Source organism: Rhinolophus sinicus, chromosome 18, assembly GCF_057876585.1.
Source record: "Rhinolophus sinicus isolate RSI-liver-muscle chromosome 18, RSI-T2T, whole genome shotgun sequence".
Taxonomy (NCBI): Eukaryota; Metazoa; Chordata; class Mammalia; order Chiroptera; family Rhinolophidae; genus Rhinolophus; species Rhinolophus sinicus.
The window spans coordinates 95,166,911-95,186,208 of NC_142518.1; the positions used below are offsets into that span (position 1 = coordinate 95,166,911).

At 40.1% G+C, this 19,298-nt stretch overlaps 1 protein-coding gene and 1 pseudogene across 1 annotated transcript in view; one reads left to right on the top strand and one right to left on the bottom strand.

Moving 5' to 3' along the window:
* Positions 1 to 19,298, bottom strand: part of GPC4 (glypican 4) — a 130,788-nt gene that overhangs the window by 98,755 nt on the left and 12,735 nt on the right. The gene's annotated exons all lie outside the window — the stretch shown is intronic.
* LOC109437918 (large ribosomal subunit protein uL5 pseudogene) lies at positions 3,277 to 3,809 on the top strand (annotated as a pseudogene).

The following is a 19,298-nucleotide window of genomic DNA, read 5'->3' on the forward strand; positions in this document are numbered from 1 at the left end:
ACCCCCTCCAATCTGGTAACCATCAGTTTGTTCTCTGTATCTATGAGTCCATTTCTTAACATCACTAATCATCAGAGAAATGCAAATTAAAACAATGAAATACCACCTCACACTTGTCAAAATGACCATCATCAACAAATCAAAAAGCATGTGTTGGCGAGGATGTGGAGAAAGGGAACCCTTGTGTATTGTTGGTGGGTTTGCCAATTGGTGCAGCCACTACAGAAGACAGCTTGGAGGTTCCTCAAAAAATTAGAAACAGAATTGCCTATGACCCAGCAATTCTACTTCTGGGTATTTATCCAAATAAATCCAAAACACTAAATTGAAAACATATATGCACCCTTATGTTCACTGCAGCACTATTTACAACAGCCAAGATAGGGAAGCAACCCAAGTACCCATCAATAGACAATTGGATAAAGAAGAGGTGGTACATTTATACAATGGAGCATTACTTGGCCATAAAAAAGAATGAAATCTTACCATTTGTGACACCATGGATGGACCTAGAGGTTATTATGCTGTGTGAAATAAGTCAGTCTGAGAGACAAATACCATATGATCTCACCTATACATGGAATCTAAAGATCAAAATAAACAAACAAAACAGTATGATTCTATTTATATGAAATATCCAATGGGCAAGATCCATAGGGACAGAAAGCAGATGAATGACTGCAAAGGGCTGGGGGTGGGGGTGGCGGGCAGGGTGAGATGAGGAGTAGTAGCTTAATGGTCATAGGGCTTTACTTTTGAGATGATGAAAAGGTTCTAGAATTAGAGTGCTGATGGTTGCCAATACTGTGAACGTACTAAATTTTAAAATGGTTAAAATGGTGAATTTTATGTGAAATTCACCTCAATTTAAAAATGAAAGAAAAGTTTTCAATTTTTTTTCTTGGTTCACATGGCCTGCTACTTGACCCTGTGCAAGTGACTCTGAGAAGTCTCAGTTCACTTAAGTGGAAAATGGGGGAGGAGGGAGGAATTTTACAATGTTTTTACAAGGATTAAAGAAGATAATACATGAAAATCAGTACTGCCACATAGGAAGTTCTCAAGTAAGAGGCAATTGGTGAGCCAAGGATCGAAACCACTGCCCTCACTCTCTCTAAGCAAAGATACCAAACCCTATTCTCCACCTGAACCAGTGACATGACATTTCTGTAGACAACAGAAATAAATAAATAAATAAATAAATAAATAAATAAATAAATAAATAAATATCATTTGCTATCGCAAATGATAACAGAGAAATCTGGGGCTCCATTAAAACTGGACTGCTTTGACCTGGAGATGGGGGAGTCCTAAATTTTCTTTACAAAACCTTTTTAAAATGTCAGACCTAATTCCAAAGACCCATTCCCAATCAAGCCCAGCAGCCCCATAAATTCAATGTAGCTCCAGGATGGTGAGAAATTTTAAGGCTAAGGATCAATCTATCTTAGAAAAACCCAAAGCTTTCCAAGAATGCCAACACCGCTCTGAGTCCAAAGCACCTTTAGGGAGGGGGATTATAGGAAATGATACACATAGAGCAGAGCATTTATATTTTGTGAAGCATCCCTCCCTCCAAACTGAATATACAATATTTATTTCCTAGAACAGAAGGAAAGCATTTTGTTGTTGTTATAGCACTTGTTTATATATTTATATGCAATATGAAGGTCTATTTTTGAAAATAAATTCCTAAGGTGTTGTTTTCTTTTTGAAATGAGTCTTTAACATGATTGAAAGTTTCCCCAGTAAGAGATGGATTGTGTAATCCATAAGGGGGAAAGTGCACAGAAGAGATGCAGACACATCTGAACACAGTCCTGTTAAGATCCATGCCAGAGACTGGAAAGAAGACCTGCTTTCGATATGTTTTGAATTACTCTGTGAAGACAGCCCATTTGAGGGCTCAAACATGCAGCCAGCCCTGGTTAGACTGACTGGCTTTGGGGAAGCCTTCTGGCCACTCAGCCCTGGCCAGTGCTTCATCCACACGAGCAATTCTGAGTAAGCAAGAGATCTTCAACAACCCAGCGCTCCACACTGAATATAAAATCAGAAGTCAACTCTGTGCATGCTAATTGGCCTTCCCAAGCAGCACAAGAGGCCCCTGGAGGAGGGGCGCACTGGTGGTAAGAGCGTTGGTCAGTGTGCCCTCAATGGCAGCACTTCTGAGTAGCACATACAAGCCATGTCACATGTAGGCAGGTACTACGATGATAAGAGGAACCTAAGTTCAAGAATGCAACAAAGAATGTCAGTTGTAGTCGGCTATGCTATAACGGTTATTTTAAAAAGATGAATTTGTTCCAATGCAATTGATATATTAGGAAACAATTCCAGTATAATGTCAATTTCACGTTTGCTTACTGGTGATTTTGTCTTCAAGAAACACTAGGTAAAAGCGGAAAAGTGCAATTAGCTGAAACAAACCATGTAGGAATACACAAAATGCACACATACACACACATCAAACATCTACAAGCTCCTTCACTTCACTCTTATGAGTCACAATCATTCACATTTAGTATTAACAATTTTCCATCTGATTCTCAGATAACTTTCCACCATCCTTCATTATAACTAATAACCTGCAACCCATCTGACCCCATGTCCACAAAAAACTTCAGGTGTTTTTAAAGGTAAAGTGCCATATTTATTGTAGTATTTATGTATTTCTTAACCACTTTGCATGCACAAAAACTGTTATTGTTTTGATTAGGTCCCTCACTTTTTTTTAATATGCCACTGGCAAAGTTGTACCCTAACCCCAATTTTCCCATAGGGCCTGTGGTTTTTACTTCATAACTTTGCATAGCACAGTGATTTTTAGGAATGAATATATTTTGTAATAGAACTTACTATACTTTCCTGCAAGGTTTGTACATTCAGTAGGTTAATTGGCAGGTACACACCTAGTGGATCACCAATTTTTTGACCTTTCACCAGTATCCTATTAATAAAAAGCGAATCCTTCCACAAGCCCAGGGGAACATATACCAGGCATGATCTGCCTTAAACCATGCATATCTAAGTGGAACATGTACCAAAATCAAAATGGCCAGCTGGTAGTTAGAAAAGACCAAAGTACGTGTCATAGGATGGAAAAATGTTAATAAGACAACAAACAACTCGATGAAAAAATAGAGCAAAGACCTCAGCAGACATCTCACCAAAAAAGATATACAGATAACAAATAGGCATATGAAAAAATGTTCCACATCATTATGTCACTGGGGAATTGCAAATTAAAGCAGTGAGCTCTTCCTGTTTCTCATCATGGCGCAGGATCAAGGCAAAAAGGAGAACCCCATGCTGGAGCTTCACATCTGCAAGCTCTGCCTCAACATCTGTGTGGAGGAGAGACAGACTGATCCAGACAGCCAAGGTCCTGGAGCAGCTCACAGGCCAGATCCCTGTGTTCTCCAAAGCTAGATACACCATCAGATCCTTTGGCATCAGGAGAAATGAAAAGATTGCCGTCCACTGCACAGTCCATGGGGCCAAGGCAGAAGAACTTTTGGACAAAGATCTAAAGATGTGAGAGTACGAGTTACGAAAAAATAACTTCTCAGATACTAGAAACCTTGGTTTGAGGATCCAGGAACACACTGATCTGGGGATCAAATATGACCCAAACATTGGTATTTACGGCCTGGAGTTCTGTGTGGTACTGGGTAGGCCAGGTTTCAGCATCACAGATAAAAAAACACAGGACAGGCTACACTGGGCCCAAACACAGAATCAGCCAAGAGGAGGCCGTGCTCTGGTTACAGCAGAAAAATGATGGGATCATCCTTCCTGGCAAATAAACTCCCGTTTCTATCCAAAAGGCCAATAAAATGTTTTTAGTGAAAATAAATAAATAAATAAATAAATAAATAAATAAATAAGAAAACAGTGAGATACCAGTACACATCTATTTAAATGGCCAAAATCCAAAACACTGATATCACCAAATGCTGGTGAGAATTTGAAACAACAAGATTTCTCATTCATTGTTGGTGGGAATGCAAAATGGCATGGCCACTTTGGGACAGGTTGGAAGTTTCTTACAAAACTAAACATACATGACTACCAAACCTGGAAGTAGCCAATCTGTCCTTCAGTAGGTGAATGGATAAATAAACTGTGATACATCCAGACAACGGAATATTATTCAGTACTTAAAAACAAAACAAAAAAAAAAAAAACACCTACCTATCAAGCCACAAAAAGACATGGAGGAAAGTTAAATGCATGAAAGCAGGCAAACTGAAAAGGTTACATACTGTATGATTCCAATTATATCACATTCTGGAAAAGGCAAAACTATGGTGACAGTACAAAGATCAATGGTAGCCAGGGGTTAAGGGGACACATGAATAGGTGGAGCACAGAGGACTTTTAGGGCAGTGAAACTACACTGTATGACACTATAATGGTGGGTACATGCCATTATATACTGGGGGTGCCAAAAAATGTACACAAGTGGACACTTTGGTCAACGTTGCTCAAGCAGCAGTTCACCGTAATCAGAAGTGTCTGGACACTGATGGTAACCACTTTGAGCACCTCTTGTAATTGCAGAAGTCAAACGTGACTTGTATTCATGTTTTGTTACTGGTATATATTGAGTATTACAATTTTAATACAGTATTTATTTCTTAAAATGTGTATACATTTTTTGGCACCCTCTGTATATTTGTCCAAACCCACAGAATGTACAACACCAAGAGCGAACCATAATGTCAATGACGGACTTTGGGCGATAATGATGTGTCAATGGAGGTTCATCAACTATAACAAATGCACCCCTCTAGTGCAGGGCATTAGTAATGGGGAAGACTGTGCATTGGCGGGGGGTGGGGGAGGGCACTCCGTACTTAATTAAATAAGTTAAAAAGCCCTTTCAAAAACATTTGGGTGGTAAACACGCAATGCAATATATAGATGATATCTGTGTTATACAATGTATAATACACTTGAAACCTGTAATTTTACTAGCCAATGTCACCCCAATAAATTAAATAAAAAAACACCAAAAAACATTTATGTCTATTAGTGTGACAATACAACATGAGAATTTTCTTCGCAGAACTAAAATGCAGAGAGAATTGCAGCTCTAATGTGTTCAAATGAACCCACTCCACGGAGCAGATGGCCATGCACAAGATAAAAATGTAAAAGGCCTAACTAATTGTGACACTTGACTCTTCTAATAAAAAGGAGTCATACAACCTTTTTTCCTGAAAGGAATAGTGCTATCAATTTTTTCAAAGTTAATATGTCCCAAGGATCTCTGTCAAACAAAGCCATGTTCTTCAGCTGAAGATGGGAGCGGGGACATACCCTGTTGTTAAATCTTCAGTGAATTCAAGTCATTTCTTTTTTTTTTTTTTTTTAATTAAATTTATTGGGGTGACAATTGTTAGTAAAATTACATAGATTTCAGGTGTACAATTCTGTATTACATCATCTATAAATCCCATTGTGTGTTCACCACCCAGAGTCAGTTCTCCTTCCATCACCATATATTCGGGGGGGGGGGGGAGATGAGGGTAAGGGGGATCAAGTCATTTCTTAAAAAAAAAAAAAGTTTTCCTTTTCTGAGGATCTCAAAGTTCAAACTTTGAAAGAGGAAAGAGTGAAGAGAAGAGATGAGAGGAACTTTAGGATTGCTATAAATGTCTCAGTCTTCAGTTTGAAAGGTTACTTAGGGACGCACAATTACCTGAGTAGGAGTGAGAGCCCAAGCCAAAAGCAGACTCTGGGCATGGTCTTTGGCACATGCAGTGTTTCCGAAAGGCTTCAGACCTTGGGCTATCTAACTAAACACGTACAAACAGACTTTCCAAGGTCCCAGGTCAGGCATCACTCCTCAAGGGTGTCAAAGACCTTAAGAGTAACCAGAAGCCCTAAGAAACTACCAGCACAGATGTCAGATCTTACACACACTCACCAGTCATCCCCACACCCCTGCAAATCTCTTACTAGCCAGCATTCCCCTCAACCCTCTCCCGACAAAACAAAGAATACCTGTGCTAGCTGTCAAACTGAACTCAGCTTGAAAGCTAAGGCCCTCTTTCTGCATAGTCTCCAACCCTGCTCGGAAGCGCTGCCCTTCAGGATCCCCCTAAAAGCCCTTTTGGACTCAATGAGGCCTCAGACCAGGACCAGAGAACCCTACGCCAGGACTCATAATAAATACACATCCGTTTGCATAAGAATATTTAAATACATCTTAAAAACCGTAACGGATTCCTGAAAGAGCCTGGTATTACCTCCTTACCATTTCCCTGCACCTTTCCTACTGGTGGGTGAATAAACTAAATGTATTTATGGGCCACACAGCCTCTGCCTCACAGGAACATGTCCATTTTGACTTTGTAGTACAGCATTTAAGTTCAAGGACTCAGTATGTCTTGCAAATGGGGTGACCTGCAGTGACGTTTGCAAATCAATTTTTATGGGGTGGCAGGTCTGGGGAAAAAAGAGCATAAAAATGTCCAATCAAGATGGTCTTAGGAGAAATGTCAAACTCTAAAGAATTCAGTTGTTAAACATCAAGATCAGTTCAAAGATTGGGCTCATTCGATTTTGATTTTTACTTGCAAGTATTTAGAATCAGAACAGAAGTAATCGTCTTAATAATGGTAACACCTCATGTTCATACGGTGCTTAAAGCATATTCACGTTATTTTATTCTGTCCTCATCATAAGCCCTGAAGGTATTAACCTATTTTATAGTTACAGAAACTGAGGCTCAGTTTCTGATCAGAAAAATGAAGATAAAATTCCTCTTCCGAGATGCTTGTGAAGTCAATACAAGATTCATTGAAGTACATGAAGTACCTGGCCCTGAGTTTAACCCAGAACAGACACCCCAGGACTAGTTAAAATGCAGGCCACCTAACTTCTTTCTGCTGTTCCACATCTACATCCCGAAAAAATAGGCAGACAAAAGTAATGTTTGATTTGTGGATGGATTATATATGTGTATATGCTATTAAGCTAATGCTAAAATTAAAGGCCATTCCTAAAAGAATGCCAGCTTGGCAGAGGGAGAGGACCGGGATTTCGGCTTCACTGAGGACACTGACACTTGTTTTTGTGCATCAGCTTTCCTGTGTGGGCACCTTGCGGGCAGGGGTGGTGGGGAGGCTGTTAAATAGCATGAAGGGCACTGAAGTCCATTTTACTTGTTTTTTTTCTGCATGTGTGTGTGTTGTTTTTTTCCTCTTAATCTAAGCAGTTCTTTCAGAGGCTTCTACCAGGGACATAAATAGAATTGGAAAATATTTAAATGAAGAATACATATTTGCGTGTTTAAATTAAAATTACTTCTAGGCACATCATCAAGAAACTTTATCTGGAAAGTAATTGGGCAAAAAAAAACAAGTGCTCTTAATTTTAACACGTAATGTTTCAGAGAGAATGAAAGGGACATGATTTTATTCCCTTTCAAAGAACAGCAACAAAGACCCTGATGATCCTGTATTACATACAATATGCAACTCTTAATGACATTAATGGAAATGCGAGGCAGGTGCATATACTCAGAGTCTAAAACAACCTGAGAAGTGGCTATTAAGTCAGAAATCTGTCTATTCAGATCCCTTTGCCGCCCTTGTTTTAAGGACCAACTCAGTAACTAGCAGAGTTATTAAAGTATTAATAGTCCTAATTCACTCTAACACACTTGAAGTAAAAAGTACCTATTCTCTGAGTACAAAGGACTCCTCCCTTGCCGCTCCAGTTTCTAGTCCGTTCAGTTTGTTTTTGAGACTAGAGCTAATTTTATGCAGAATTAGATTTTAGAAAGAAATCACTCATATGTTAATCCACTCAGTGCTTCTGGACCCCAAGCTAATTCTCATGGCCATTAGAGACCCGATTCTGTCTTAATTAATACATGAGGAGGCAGCAGCCAGAAGCCCCATACCTCTCTCTGAGAATTCAATCAGGGAATTTCACGCAACCCGGAATGTTGGGGATGGCAGAACTTGGGGTCTGCGGTACACAGAGAAGGAATACCTGCACAACTGGTGGACAAGCCGTTTAAATCTGCTCGATGACTTAAGATCAGCTGTATCCTGAGAGGATCCAGTTTTCACACATGTCCACTAAATCTTACTTGGCCCTAACTCATCAGCCTCAGTTCACAAGAGCACAATGGCTTTATGGACAAAGGCCTACAGTTATCCACGGAGTGGGTTGAAAGTCTCTCCTTTGGTCTCCCAGTATTGCCTGTTGTTGTAGAATCTTGCATGAAAGACAGCAGTGGGTTTCAATTATATGCTGCAAATAATTGTCCTGAAGCATTTCGTAGTGATACTAATTCCTTGTTATTTATAGTTGTCTGTCAGAATGGAAACAGAGGAGAATTGGAAGCAATTCTGGTGAGCAAAGGTTAATATGTGAACATCAAATAAATAAACAAACAAATAAATAAATAAACAAGCACAGAAGACTAAATGATATTTCCACCTTGTTAGTGAATTATAATAGCTTATGGGTTTAAAATATTAATCTCAAATTCTTTCCTGAGAGGTTTAGGAATAATTACATAGCACTTAAAGGACAGGCATTGCCAGGTAAACCTAATAAGTGTATAATTTGTACTAGAGGCAAGGTTTCCTGTTAGAGCTGGATTTAGTTTTATCATTGTACTTCAAAACGTTTGCTGATTATTAATCACATGGTATGTTGGACTTGTGAGGTTGCAGTCCTTCATCTTCTTAGCTCTAGTGCAGCACTGATACATAAAGGCTCAAATGTTTGAACTGAGTTCCCCCAGTACGTTCTCTGGTTTCTAATTTTGAACATCCATCTATACTCAATGTAAGTTATCTCCAGCTACATTATTTTCACATTAGACTTAAGCTCATGAACTATATGACCAGAAAGCATGTCAATATCTTGGTGTGGTTTAAAAGCCTTATTTTTCCTGGGACAAGTCTTCTGCTGAACTCTCCTAAAGCTGAGTAGATGGCATCCAATTTTTTCAATAGGTACACAGGTTTGTTGATAAAGACACTTTAACACCTCTGGGTATAACAAGATAGATGGCAGGCTGGAACGTGCACGTATCTGCACACTATCTGTACTCATTAGCACAAATGGGCAGAAGTCCTTACTTTTGAGGTTTCACGATGAAAAAAAGACCCTTCCTATACCTGGCAGTAACCAGTCTGCACCCTCTCTGTTTTCAGTCCACTTGACAGGGAAGGAAGAATGTGCTTCAAAGTGTAACATCCCCACTGTTGTGAGATCAAAGTGCTATGCCAAAGGCGATACTTTGGAAAGGGCTTCTGAGTGTATGCACTGTTTTTATCACGGGAAAGAAGTTGGGTGTTTTTCTAATCAAACTAATAAACATTTACTGAGACCCTGTAGTGTGTGTAAGGCATGATGGGAGATTATAAAACTGAGCAAGACATGATACCTGACTTCAAGTGGAGTTTACAGCCCTGCAGAGGTAATAAAACCAAGACCCAATTTTAATATAAGATATTACTTCCCTGAAGACTTGAGACTGTATCTGTCTTATTCATTTTTACATCTCTAGTAACTGACACTTAGCAGAGCACATAGAAGATGTTGAATAAATGCTTACGGTATAAATAAACAATTCACTATTCTAATCTCCATATTCATTCATCCATTTGTATTCATAGTAATATGTTTTGGGGGAGAATGGGTGATGTTCAACCACAGGTGTTAAGAGAAAACAGACACAAAGCTCTATGAGAAATGAGCAGAATTTTTAATCAGCAGAAGCAAGAGGGGCAAATTTAAGCAGTAAAAAGAAAACGTTGGGGGAGGGGTACAACAATCCGGGCTGTTGTTGGGGAATGAGTAGTCTGATTTGCCTACATGTAGGAGTACAGGGTGTGTGAAGAAGGGGACAGAAAGCTGAAAAGGTAGAAAGGTGTGTGTGTGGGGGGTATGGATAAAAGGTCTCTACCCTAGATAACCGTGTGGTGACCACAAAATACACATGTGGCCAGTGCTGCAAATTGAGGGTATGTACTACTATTGGCTTGATGGTCAGAGACTACAGCTGACCCTTGAATAACAGTTTTGAACTGCGCAGGTACATCTATATGTGGATTTTAAAAAATAAATACTGTAAATGTATTTTCTCTTCCCTATGATTTTTTAATAACATTTTCTTTTCTCTAGCTTGCTTTCTTATATGAATACAGTATATAATACATATAACACAAAATATGTGTTGATCAACCATCTATGTTACCGGTAAGGCTTCCCGGTCAACAGTAGGCTATTAATAGTTGAGTTTTGGGGGAGTCAAAAGTTACACTTGGATTTGACAGCACGGGGGTGGTTGGTGCCCCCAACCCCTCAACCACCACATTGTTCAAGGGTCAACTATTCTGAACATAATAATCGATCCTTTGAATTATATTTCATGCAGGAGTAGTTTAAAGAAAATTTGGAATAAAGAAGCATATTTGGATGTTAATGCCTTATCATTTAACTTTCTGAAGGAAGACTAGGTTGATTCAAATTCCCACTCTGGGAATATGCACTGAGACAATGGGAGAAGCGTCTCCACAGCCTTTCAGAAGTTCATGTGCAACATTCCAGGCACCAGCCAGCCAAGCAAACCATAAACACACACACACACACACACACACACACACACACACACACACACACACACACACACACACTGGCTGAGGCAGTTTGAGCTTACCAGCATCCTACTTCAAACAGACAGGCAGACCCAATCCAGTTTGTTCTTTAGAATCCGAGTAACAAGGGTAACTCCAGCTTTCTCAAAAAGCTCCTGAACCTAGCTTTTCATCTGAAACTCCTTTTTTGATCTCTAATGACATGAGGGCTCCTCTGACAAATGTCTAGCTATTTGGCTAGACACTGGGCTACACTGGCTGCCTCCCTGGGTCCCTCCCCAATGTAAGCGCTTCCTTGCCTCCTCTCACCCACCTACTCTTCCTTCTTCATTAATTAGCACAGACAAGAAATGTGCTTATTAACTATACTGACGTCTAGCCTAAGCAAACGGGGATATAGTCACACACCGCCTATCTGGCATCTAAAAATAAACCCCAAAAGGCCCTGATCGCCAAAGTCCATGAGCTGGAGTCACAGGAGAGGCCCTCTCCTCACAACTCATATACGCTTACTTGCCGCAGAGTTCTGGTGAGCTTACTTAGTGCTATGGTTTCTAAGACCACAAGGGAAGCAGCCAAGAAGAAGGGACAGGAGTTGCTAAGACCGGGCATGCTGACAGCGGTACAGAATGACAGCTGACAGCAAGGAAGGAGACAAAAACCATTCAGAAAGCTCAGTTACCCAGAACTGCTCATTTCAAGGTTTTATTGTATCCAAGAATACATATGCAATGAGGAAAGTGCTTTCCTCATATTCCTCTTATCTTTCCAGATCATCTCATCAGCTCTCAACACATTTGCCATGAAACACAGAATATCAGAAAGCTGGGAAGGATCTTAGTGATAATGGAATTCAACGCCCTCATTTTATGAACACCAGGAATAAGGCCCTGATATGATGACTCAGTGAATGCCCATCACCCAGCTGGCCGGTGGCAGAGCAGGGAGCAGCATCCAAGGCTCTTTCTCCTGCCTGGCAGCGATATGTTTATGTGCTTACATTATAGCTTATGTCCACTTGGAGAACAGAGAAAACAAAACGAAACCAAAAAAACCAGCTTAGTCTAATATAAATACTGAAATCTACTAACATCAAACTAGAAAGTAGCTTAGAACTTCTGTACAAGGAATTAAAAGCTATGCCTATTATCAAGTTTCTAGAAAACCCTCCCTAAATAAAAAATTTTGATTGATATTGTTGTCATTATTGCTATCATCCGCTTTCACTTATGAGACTAAGACATCATCTATAATATCAGGGCTCTGTAAGTTACAGTGAATCCCTCAAACACCATGCAACAAGCACCCCTTCATCACAAAGCTTTCTCTGCCTCAGCAGATGGCCCTCTCTCCAAGCCGTCTTTGTTACAATAGAGTTCTAGTACAAAAAGGCAATGTGAACTGTTTGCTGCTCTCTGCTTTCACCTTTACAGATCACGCAGTTTCCTCCCAAGAGGCTACTTGAGATCCAGGATTGAGACAGCACAAGAAAGGGGGGTCTGGAAAAGAACAGCCTGAATCACAAATCCCGTTAGCTATGTACTATGGTAGCTTCAGTTGTTTCTAATGGTTAATTCTTTAAGTTGGTTTCAACCTTACATCTTGTTTTTTATTAACAGGCTTTAATCTATTAAACGTATTGCAGTCAACAATACAAAAACAAAAAACAAAAAAACAGGCTCACGTACAGAGGGAGGGCATGAGAATCTGAAGAGAAAACGTTCTCCTACCTTTCTTCAAACCACCTGGAATATTATTGTATAATGCTGGGTTGGTTGTGCATGAAGCAAAACAGAAATTGAACTGAAGACACGGGACAGGGCAGCTGCAATTATAGAGTCAGAGGGTAGGGTGGGATGAGGAGTGAGAGGAGTCTTATACAGCAGAGAAGATTGAAAGGGATACCTACATAGTTCTAACTCTTTGGACATCATGAATGCCCATTAACCTTAGAAGTGACAATCTCAGGAAGCTACCAACATCCAAAGGTTCAAAGAGGTGGGGAGTTATTTCGGTTATAACAAAGAAGCACTAGTTTATCCATTAGGCAGTCAATAGTCAATGTGCTATCCTGACTAATGGTATAAACTAAAGAAAGCATTACTAAAGCAAATCAGGGCTATTGGGACATATCCCTGAACACCAGGGTCCCTGGGACCATCTGAGACACCACGCTGGCCTGGACTCTGTGGCTGATCCAAAGGGATAGCTCCTCCTGGAAGAATACCTAAGCTTGTGAATGATTTATCACTCCCATTCATTACGGGAAATTAATCTACAGTTACGTCTTCTATATCCTAATCTGTTCCCATAGAGAGTACCCCAGTAAAAGGCAAAGACCCAGAAATGGTCATAAAAAGGGTACAGCTGTCTTCCAACTGTAGACCTTATTGGCAAACTCTTCTTTCAAGGCCCTAGTGAGGAAAAAGAATAATCACTCACCATTTGTCAGATAGTCCCAAAAGAAGCAACTAACCTCTCTCCTCTCCCTCCACTTACATGCCCCTCCTCCTTTACCCCACCCTTTAAGCACCTCTTTCACCAGCCACCTGTCAAAATAAAGCAAGCCACCGATCTTTCAAAAACTGACACCGGAAAAAAGCCATTGGACAATTTCTTTCCAGGACCTGTTGAAAGATAAAAGATGAAGCAGACAATTTAAAAGGCGAGACTGTACCCTCCCGATCACAAAGCTGAAAACAGACAAACCGTGGAAGCCAATGACACAGGAAACGCCCTTTGACCAGAGACAGACATTAGGCATAGCAAAGTTATTTTCCATAAAGAATAAGAAGCTGAATTAAGCCATTTCACACTAATAGTCATAAAATCATTTCATTGTAAAAAAGTGGGAGAGGAGGGAGAATGAAGGGTTATTACAAGCCCCTCCTTTCAGAAACAATGACATTGCTTTCTAGGAAGTTCTGTTCAGATGACAAATGTTTTAGGAAGGGTTTTGTTTGGGGTTTTTCCCCCCTTTGTTTTGTTTTGATTTTTTTCCTAAGTGAGACACACAGACACATAGGAAACTCCTCCAATCGAACAGCAGAAGAACCACAGAGAAAAGCATGCCCTTCAAGCAACTAATTTGTACTGCCTTCAGGTTTAATCCCCCCTCCCATCAGCCAACATTTTAACTGTTTCTGGGAATACTGGCTGAATTAGGTTTTTGTTTTGTTTTGTTTTTTAAAGATTTTATTGGGGAAGGGGAACGGGACTTTATTGGGGAACAGTGTGTACTTCCAGGAGTTTTTTCCAAGTCAAGTTGTTGTCCTTTCAATCTTAGTTGTGGAGGGTGCAGCTCAGCTTCAAGTTGTTGTCCTTTCAGTCTTAGTTGCGGAGGGTGCAGCTCAGCTCCAGGTCCAGTTGCCGTTGCTAGATGCAGGGGGTGCAGCCCACCATCCCTTGTGGGACTCGAGGAGTTGAACTGGCAACCTTGTGGTTGAGAGCCCACTGGCCCATGTGGGAATCAAACTGGCAGCCTTCGGAGTTAGGAGCATGGAGCTCTAACCGCCTGAGCCACTGGGCCGGCCCCTGAATTAGTTTTTTTAGGAACCAAAGTAGGATGTAGGTTCCTGGCAAGAGCTCTGAGAGGGTGCATTTGGGAAATGCTAAAGGGGAAAAAAAACTGAACTCTTGGAGCTAACCAACTCCCTGGGTTAAGCCTCATATTTCCTCCTCTTTCCCTTCCATGCATACCTGGAACAGAGAAGCCTGGCATGTGCGGCAGTTAGGCTAGGCTTTAAGGCACAAAGGGAATCAATGTTTCCTTTTTTTAAACCTTGTGAAAGTTTAAAAATAAATAAATAAATAAAACTTAACTTAAGGAAATTATTCAACATAAGCCAAACACATAGGAACGAAGATGATCATTGTTGTGCTCAGTATAAAACTTCACTCACTCACACACTCACACACACACACACACACACACACACACACCACCAGGAATAACCTAAACGTCCATGTGGGGTATATATAATACATTATGGCACATCAGCTTCAGGGAATACTATGCAGTCATTTGAAAAATTTAACTGTAGAGAATTATAGAAGCATTTTTATAATTTCATGTTAAAATAGCAGATATACCAAATGGTATATACTACAATGTAAACCACGTAAAAATGTATACACATGAACAGAGATTGGACTGTGATATGGAAATGATGTAGAAGTTACTCATTTGTTGTCATATCATCTTTTCAATTAGAAAAAAATTAACCTACCATACACCATAATCTCTGGAGGCCAAATGAGACTGACAACTGAGCGCCAGGGACAAAGTCCTGATAGCAGAGTTAGGACAGGGAGAATAAAAATGGCTGAAGATGCAAAGATGCTGTCCGGAGCCCCAAAATGGTTTCAATTCCTAGAGCTAAAGTGGCTTCAGCCCACTGGTTCTCACTTCCCCTGGTACGCAAGTCTTCCTGGTTTCCTGACCATTAGATGGCTATGTTTGCTGTTCTCATGGTATGGGTTAGCTACTACTTACCACGAGAGTTCTTACTCAGCGACCAAGAGATATGAATTCATATACGAAAAGGAAAGCAGTTACCAATAAAGAGTTTGATGCTTTAGAATGAAGACAATCCCATGGACCTGAAAGCCTGACTGAATTTCTCAAATGTTGTTTCTTTGGGTTTTATGGGAGAACAGTACAAGAAATGAAATCCTGTTGTCGACACTGACTATTACAGTTTAATGTCTTTTACATAACAACCCATATAATAAATTCTTTCCAGATTTAGCAACAGCAAGAAAATGTATTGCCTGAAGAACTGCTATGTTTCTTTTATCAGATAAATGAGAAATGCATAACCAAACCAGTTCAGTATCCTGTTTTACCTCAGCTATCTGGAAGCTTATTGGTCAACTGATGAGGGCTCCTTCATTGTAATAGCCTTGCTTTCAAAATTCTTTATTCCATCCTTCTTGCATGAACCTTTCTATTCTGTTTATATAAATGGGTTAATCTACATAACGTGGTCAAAAAAGACCCACATTGAGTGTTCGATAAATGCTATCTATTGCTATTAAATGATGGTAGAAATTAAAGGAATGATTATAATAACCTTATTGAATATGGATTAAATAATTTTAAGTAGCGTTTCTATCACAATAAAGTTTTTAAAACCTTGGAAGAAAATAACTTCTTCAAGTTTCAGGCTTAAAAAATTAAAGACATATGGTTAAAGAATCACTCACTAGGTCCTTTTAAAACTGCACCCTTGATGTTTAAGCGATCAACAGATTTCCATTAGTAAAGCAATTAGAGGGCTGATGAAATCAGGCTAGTCTCTTCTTGGTTTTCTTTTTTAATGGAAAAAATTATCAATATTGACTGATTAAACAAAACAAATATTAGGAAAAGAGGCGAGAGAGGAGATGTGAAAGGTCCAGTCAAGGTTACAATAAATTGTTTAAAAAGGAACATGAACATAAAGTCAACTGTTTCAGAAGACAAAATTCAATACAGCTAAGAAATATGTATTTAAGGTATGTGATATTTGAAGAAATCGTCAACATTTTACATTTACCTGGAATAAAATACCCTGCTAGTCTTCCTTATTTAAATTAATGATGAAAATTTACCTTAATTTCATAAAGAATGACTATCACAATTGAAATACTTTAAGTACATTTTAATAGTCCCTTGAAAACTATGCAGTTGGGGTTATACTTTCTTCAACAAGAGCATATACTACTACAAGTAAACATACAATATTATAAAAATTTAAGGTTTGACATAACTCTCTGATCACACATCAAGTAACAGTTGAAAATGGTGAAGAATTCCTTTATGACCAATTTTTGTTCAGAAAAATACTTAATACTTGAGGCAATTTATATTTGGCAAACTGTAGGATCTAAATCTACATTTCTTAAATGTCACCCCAAGAAGCCACAAAGCACTGGCATAACACTCAAGCACATAGCACAGATTCAACGACGTTTCTGAGATTAATAACTGTGCCAAATGCAATCATTTCCCTTTATTCTTAGTAATCAGCTTGCATTCCTCTCACATTAAAAACACATCTCAATTTTGGGGGGTTATTTTTCCTTTCTACAAAATATGAGGATACAAGAGGGACTGGGACTTCAAGAAGGAAAACAAATATCCTGTCCTAACAGCAGAGCTGCCATTAATGATCAATTACAGAAATATGGTCTATAAATTTGACTCATTGGAGGGAACATGGGCTGAATTATACAGCATTTGTAAAGAAATGCAAATATATCACTTTCAAACACAAAGTTGCCCCCCCACAACGGAAGTATTGGAAACTAAAGCAACTTAGAGACCTACTTCAATGAACAAATTATTTGTAATTAACACAATGGTTTCAATTAAAATGACTTTTCCTGAGGTGTGTGGAAATATTCTCTTCCCTTATGTAAGTGTTAAACATCTCCTAATATCATATCTACACCATTCATTTGCTCAGCAAACCCTTCTATTTCAGACCTTGCAGAGATAAACAAGCTCAGCCCCAGCCTCCATTACCCCAGAATCTGACTGTATTTTACTTCATTCTTGACCTTAGAGCAACCAAGAAAATCCCAGGCCTCCAAAAGGAATATTAATAGGTTATTGGTGAAAATGGTACACGTTATATCTGTTTTAAAAATAAAAGCAGAGACAAATTAATCACTTCCCCCTAAACTTAAAGCTATGTTTAGATATCTAAGGACTGGTTTGCCCTTTCATGAACTCACATGTCTTAGTCCACACCGTGAGTACTTCACAACATATGGACCATTAGATCAATTAGACAACAAGAAACAAAATGAATGTTTATTCTTATTCTTAATCAGGCAATTTATTCTTATAATAGCAATTCTGTAGTATTTAAAAACAGGCCACAAGCCATAATCTTCATATTGAAATTCGTGTTTAAAGTAAGACACACCTTGGGGCCAACCCGGTGGCTCAGGCGGTTATAGCTCCATGCAACTAACTCGAAGGCTGCCGGTTCGATTCCCACATGGGCCAGTGGGCTCTCAACCACAAGGCTGCCAGTTCAATTCCTCGAGTCCTGCAAGGGATGCTGGGCAGCGCCCCCTGCAACTAAGATTGAACACAGCACCTTGAGCTGAGCTGCCGCTGAGCTTCCAAACGGCTCAGTTGGTTGGAGCGCATCCTCTCAACCACAAAGGTTGCCAGTTCAATTCCTCGACTCCCGCAAGGGATGCTGGGCAGCGCCCCCTGCAACTAAAATTGAACACGGCACCTTGAGCTGTGCTGCCGCTGAGCTCCCAAATGGCTCAATTCGTTGGAGCGCGTCCTCTCAACCACAAGGTTGCCGGTACCCTCCACAACTAAGATTGAAAGGACAACAACTTGACTTGGAAAAAAAAAAGTCCTGGAAGCACACACTGTTCCCCAATAAAGTCCTGTTCCCCTTCCCCAATAAAATCTTTAAAAAAATTAAAAAAAAAAGAAAAGTAAGACATACCTTAATCTGCATATCTAAGGGAAGACTTGGCCCTAGCAAAGAAACATATGTACCAAATTTACTACAAATGCAGTCAGTTCACTCCATTAAATGGGGAACTTGAGGCTTTAGCCTTTATCATTGCATTGTAGTCTGCCCGTGGTGTAACAGGAGAGGTCTGGATTAGAAGATGGCTAAAACACTGGTTTGTAACCAGAAAACACTGGGAATACTGGGATCTCATGACTAGTCATGTACCTCTAGGTAAAACTGCCAGGCATGCAAGTTGGTGCCTGTATATACTGCAGCCTCATCAGGGTCCCTCATCAGAGCTTTGAATTTCTGAACAAGCTAACAAAACCAGGGCCCTATTTTTTTTTAAAGATTTTATTGGGGAAGGGGAACAGGACTTTATTGGGGAACACTGTGTACTTCCAGGCTTTTTTTTTTTTTTTCCAAGTCAAGTTGTTGTCCTTTCAATCTCAGTTGTGGAGGGTGCTGTTCAGCTTCAAGTTGTTCTTTCAGTCTTAGTTGTGGAGGGCACAGCTCAGCTCCAGGTCCAGTTGCCGTTGCTAGTTGCAGGGGGCACAGCCCACCATCCCTTGTGGGAGTCGAACTGGCAACCTTGTGGTTGAGAGCCTGCGCTCCAACCAACTGAGCCATCCGGGAGGCAGCTCAGCTCAAGGTGACATATTCAACCTTAGTTGCAGGGGGCGCTGCCCACCATCCCTTGCGGGAGTCGAGGAATTGAACTGGCAACCTTGTGGTTGAGAGCCCCACGCTCCAACCAACTGAGCCATCCGGGAGGCAGCTCAGCTCAAGGTGCCGTGTTCAACCTTAGTTGCAGGCAGGGCCCTATTTTAATCTACAGTATTCATCTAAAATTCTGGAAAACATCAATTATATTTCCATTAAAAAAAAAAAATTCTGGGGGCGGTCGGATGGCTCAGTTGGTTAGAATGCAAGCTCTCAACAACAAGGCTGCCGGTTCAATTCCCGCATGGGATGGTGGGCTGCGCCACCTGCAACTAAAGATTGAAAACGGCGACTGGACTTGGAGCTGAGATGTGCCCTCCACAACTAGATTGAAGGACAACGACTTGGAGCTGATGGGCCCTAGGGAAACACAGTTCCCCAATATTCCCCAATAAAATTTAAAAAAATAAAAAATAAAATTCTGAAAATCTTATTTGAAATGGGGGAAAACCCTGTTCTTGGA